The sequence below is a fragment of the Gigantopelta aegis genome, unplaced genomic scaffold (assembly GCF_016097555.1).
Source record: "Gigantopelta aegis isolate Gae_Host unplaced genomic scaffold, Gae_host_genome ctg4036_pilon_pilon:::debris, whole genome shotgun sequence".
Taxonomy (NCBI): Eukaryota; Metazoa; Mollusca; class Gastropoda; order Neomphalida; family Peltospiridae; genus Gigantopelta; species Gigantopelta aegis.
In genome coordinates, this window is record NW_024533644.1 from 1 (window position 1) to 5,768 (window position 5,768).

At 34.3% G+C, this 5,768-nt stretch overlaps 1 pseudogene; it reads right to left on the minus strand.

Annotated features, from left to right (window-relative positions):
• Positions 1-793: 793 nt before the first annotated feature.
• On the minus strand, positions 794-5,401 carry LOC121392532 (annotated as a pseudogene).
• Positions 5,402-5,768: the final 367 nt, after the last annotated feature.

Genomic DNA, 5,768 nt, shown 5'->3' on the forward strand with positions numbered 1-5,768 from the left:
TGCAAGTGGTATAGTGCCACTTGTATAATGTTCAGCAACACATGGCAGTGATCAGGCATGAGGGCAGTTTACTGAAACACTTTTGTGGTCGATCTACGTTGACTTTTTTGTACACAGTACTTGTCAGTTGAGAACACTCCCTAAAATTCGTAGTCACATGATCCTCTCAACAGTGTTGTATTTTTCACAGAATATATTCTAACATAGAAATTGCATTAAACTGCATGGAGTAATTAATGGTGGTGTGTAACCTAAACACATTTGATACCATCACCATCAGAATAGCAACACCTATCCAGGCCAAGTGCCTTTAAATAATCTGGTTAATGATGTATACAATTTATTATTTACATATTTCTATACTACTTTGTGAAACAGTCATTCTTTCATTACATTACGGAAAGGAATATTTATTTGATGACACCATAGCACATATTAATTAAAACTACAATTATTTGGTGTATAACATAGGGTCATTTAGACATTTTGTCAAGAGGGACATAGAAAAAACACTACCAATAAAACATAATGATAAAATAACAATTAAGGGATCTTTTATATACATTTTCCCAAAATTGACAGAACATTACGTACTACCACGGCCTTCAAAGCACCATCGACAGTTATCGATCCTTCAACCCATTGCATCTCAAGTAAAAGTTCTACCATATGGTGCATGCTACACCCCTCGTCCTACCTAGATAATGATTTTATTTCGGTACAATTTTACTTGATGTTTTTTTTTTTTTCTCTACATCTATTTCACCCTTGCATAATGATTTCATTTAGGTACAAATCCATTTGAGATAACGGGGTACAATGGCTTTCTCTTCTTCTCCCACAGTCTTTCAAGTGGCCTATGTTTAGATTCGTTGATCAACCGTTTTGTAATGTTTTAAATTTGAGAGTGCACATCATCTACTGACCTGTCTGCATCTATTACCTGGGGGGAAAAAAAAAAAAAAAAAAGATTTTTTTATTATTTTTATATACATACATACATACATAAATACATACATATATATATATATATATATATATATATATATATATATATATATATATATATATATATATATATATATATATATATATATATAAACTGAACTTGTTAATGTTTTACGTTCATGGAAGTACAGAAGCACTTTACACACTGTGAACTGTGTAGTGCGAAGACATTCATACACAATTCCAAGTGAATAATAATTTTATTAATAGAAAATACTATGAAATAACAATTCAACTCAATTCAGGAGGGCAGCATTTAACTTGGTCGGTTGAGTGCTCGCTTGAGGTGCTTGCATCGCAGGATCGAACCACCGTGGTGGATTCATTCAACTGATTGGCACCACAACTGGTCAGAGAAGGATGTGGTATATCACATGCTATTCCGTCTGTGGGAAAGTGCATATAAAAGATTCCTTGCTGTGCTAGGAAAATGTAGCGGGTTTCCTCTGTAGACTACCAGTCAGAATTAGCAAATGTTTGACATCCAAAATTAATTGATGTGTGCTCTAATGGTATCGTTAAACAAAACAAACTTTAAACTTTCTTCAGGAAATTAATACACAGAATAAGGGGAATCCCCATTCGGTTCAGCGTTATACGTTGGTAGTTTAATGAGGAAATTCTCAAATTTTAAAAATATGTTAATACAAATGCTTTTAAAAACAATAAATAGACATTACTAATACAACATTAACAGTTTTTATTAATCTGAAATAAAGAAAATAGCTGAAACGATTTCTTTTGTTTTCCAAGCATTACCAAAAATAAAATAAAAAGAGTTCAAAATTGAGATTCATACAGTTATGTCGTGTTTTTTAAGTCACATAATACATAGAATAACTGTTGATTTCTGCAATTTTTGTAGTTGAATAGACAAAATATTTCGCTCACCCATAGTTCATCCTGGATTCAGTTTGGTAACATACCACACACACTTACCTCCCTTGAATCATCCATCTTCCTGGGTTTTTTTTTTTAATGTTTTGTAACATACTACACACACTTATCTCCCATGAATCATCCATATTCCTGAGCTTCTCCAAGTTTTGTAACATAATCCTTATCTCCCTTGAATCTTCCATATTCCCGAGTGTCAATGCTTTGTAACATACTACACACACTTACCTCCCTTGAATCTTCCACATTCCTGAGATTCTCAAAGTTTTGTATCATATCACACTTACCTCCTACGAATCATCCATTTTGCTGAGCTTCTCAAAGTTTTGTAACATATCACACTTACCTCCCTTGAATCATCCATCTTCCTGAGTGTCTCAATGTTTTGTAACATACTACACACACTTATCTCCCTTGAATCATCCATATTCCTGAGCTTCTCCAAGTTTTGTAACATAACACACTTACCTCCCACGAATCATCCATTTCGCTGAGCTTCTCAATGTTTTGTATCATATCACACTTACCTCCCACGAATCATCCATTTCGCTGAGCTTCTCAAAGTTTTGTAACATAACATTTACCTCCCACGAATCATCCATTTCGCTGAGCTTCTCAAAGTTTTGTAACATAACACACTTACCTCCCACGAATCATCCATTTCGCTGAGCTTCTCAAAGTTGTGTATCATATCACACTTACCTCCCACGAATCATCCATTTTGCTGAGCTTCTCAAAGTTTTGTAACATAACACACTTACCTCCCACGAATCATCCATTTTTCTGAGCTTCTCAAAGTTTTGAGCGACCAGCTTCTGAAACGCCACAGTCTCATATCTCTCGTCGCCAAAGTCGCCTCGTTTGGAGGCAGCTTCTGAGCTGAGAGTGAGATACAGGACCTTGTCTGGTCGCGGGAGACCGATATCCGCCCGACAACACCAGTCTATTGTGAAACCATGCATGAAGAAAGGAAAGCAGTGTTTAAAAATAAAAGAAGAAATGTTTTATTTAACGACGCACTCAACACATTTTATTTATGGTTATATGGCATCGGACATATTGTTAAGGACCACATATATATTGAGAGAGGAAACCCGCTGTCACCACTTTTGGATTAGCAGCAAGGTATCTTTTATATGCACCATCCCACAGACAGGGTAGTATATACAACGGTGTTTAAAAATAGTTTTATTTAACGGCGGTCTATTGAGAAATCCTGCACGAAGGAAAGGAAAGCAGTGTTTAAAAATAGTTTTATTTAACACCAGTCTATTATGAAAACCTGCAAGGAGAGCAGTGTGTAAAAATAGTTTTATTTAACACCAGTCTATTGTGAAACCCTGCAGGAAGAAAGGAAAGCAGTGTTTAAAAATAGTTTTATTTAACACCAGTCTATTATGAAACCCTGCAGGAAGAAAGGAAAGCAGTGTGTAAAAATAGTTTTATTTAACACCAGTCTATTATGAAAACCTGCAGGAAGAAAGGAGAGCAGTGTGTAAAAATAGTTTTATTTAACAGCAGTCTATTGTGAAACTCTGCACGAAGAAAGGAAAGTAATGTCTAAAAATAGTTTTATTTAACAGCAGTCTATTGTGAAACCCTGCACGAAGAAAGGAAAGTAATGTCTAAAAATAGTTTTATTTAACACCAGTCTATTGTGAAATCCTGCACGAAGAAAGGAAAGTAATGTCTAAAAATAGTTTTATTTAACAGCAGTCTATTGTGAAACCCTGCACGAAGAAAGGAAATCAGTGTCTAAAAATAGCTTTATTTAACAGCAGTCTATTGTGAAACCCTGCACGAAGAAAGGAAAGTAATGTCTAAAAATAGCTTTATTTAACAGCAGTCTATTGTGAAACCCTGCACGAAGAAAGGAAAGTAATGTCTAAAAATAGTTTTATTTAACAGCAGTCTATTATGAAACCCTGCACAAAGAAAGGAAATCAGTGTTTAAAAATAGTTTTATTTAACAGCAGTCTATTATGAAACTCTGCACGAAGAAAGGAAATCAGTGTCTAAAAATAGTTTTATTTAACACCAGTCTATTGTGAAACTGCACGAAGAAAGGAAATCAGTGTCTAAAAATAGTTTTATTTAACACCAGTCTATTGTGAAACCCTGCACGAAGGAAAGGAAAGCAATTTTTTGCCTAATTTTAATTAACTCTAAATATCATAAAAATTATAAAAACCCACGAAAATAATACTTACCGATTCAAATATGAACTTTATTTTATGTATTTATAAATTATTTAAGTGAATATATGTGAGTAAAAATTATAAACTTGTACCCACTCAACATGGTTTTTGTCAAAAATTAACCCAGCAGTCTAAAGGTTAATGACAGCATAATAGTTAATCACCTTTTTTGCTGCAGTGAATGCTACTCCAGAGAAGGCGTATCTGTCGACAATCAGGGTAGTGCCGCTGTCTAAAATCTTCTTCATCTTTGGTCTATAAAATAAAAATAACAGAGCTTTCAGTGACACGGATTCAAAGAATCATACACTTTGGTATCAATCAAATGTCTTGACTTTGTCCACCTTTTCAGAACTAATGAAAGAATTTGTTACTTTTTGGCAATTTTCAAATTTCTTTTTGCCATTGGTGAAAATGCTCCACCTACATGGCAATTTAAGCCTGCTTACAGCAAATTTAAACCAGTAAGTTAAATTGCAACAGATATAAAAAATTATCCAGGGCTAGCTCTGGGTAAGCAAAACATTTTGCCAAATTATCTAAAAAAAAGAAGAAGCAAAACTCAGAGTTATTTTCCAACAAAACATCAATTATTACTTGCAATGTTTTTGTCAAATTAAAATAAAATTCTCCAGTTGTTCATGAAATTCACAATTGGCGAATTTAGCGAGAGGCAGGGCTAGGCCTGTTATCACTTCAACAAATGGCAATTATTTTTATCCCAGGGGCGAGATGTAGCCCAATCATACAGCGCGCGGTCGGTCTAGGATCGATCCCTGTCGGTGGGCCCACTGGGCTATTTCTCGTTCCAGCCAGTGCTCCACAACTGGTATATCAAAGGGTGTGGTATGTACTACCCTGTCTGTGGGATGGTGCATATAAAAGATCCCTTGCTGCTAATCGAAAAGAGTAGCCCATGAAGTGGCGACAGAGGGTTTCCTCTCTCAATATCTGTGTGGTCCTTAACCATATTTCTGACGCCATATAACCGTAAATAAAATATGTTGAGTGCGTCGTTAAATAAAACATTTCTTTCTTTCTTTTAAATTATTACAAATTAATCTTTGAATAATTAACTGAAGAATATAAATGTTTAATGTGTTGTCACAAGGTGTAAATATTGGTTTCCTAGAACATCTTTGGCCAAAAAAAATAAAAATAATATTTATCCATTAAAATAGCAGACAGACAGACAGACACACTCACACAACACACACACACACACATACACACACACACACACACACCATGACGCGCATGCACACTCACACATCTACAGATGATAGATCTCTAGACATTTATTTATTTATCTATTCACTCATTCATTCATTAATTCAATATTTATTTACCTATTTAATTATTTATTTATTCATTCATTCATCAATATTTATTTATTCATTCATTCAATGTTATTTATTCAATGTTAATTTGACTGGCAGTTTATTTGTTTATTTTGAGCTACTATAAACACGGTTGATTTGATAAATTTGAAAATTAAAGGAAGATAATATTGTGTACTGTTGACATCTAATGACGTCGGATATCCGTTTTATCTTGTGAAGGTAAGAATTTGGCGCAAACTATCTATCTACAATGGCTACATCGAGAGGAGCGTTGATTGTTTTTAAAGGATGTGACAGAAGTGGGAAGACGACACAATGTCAG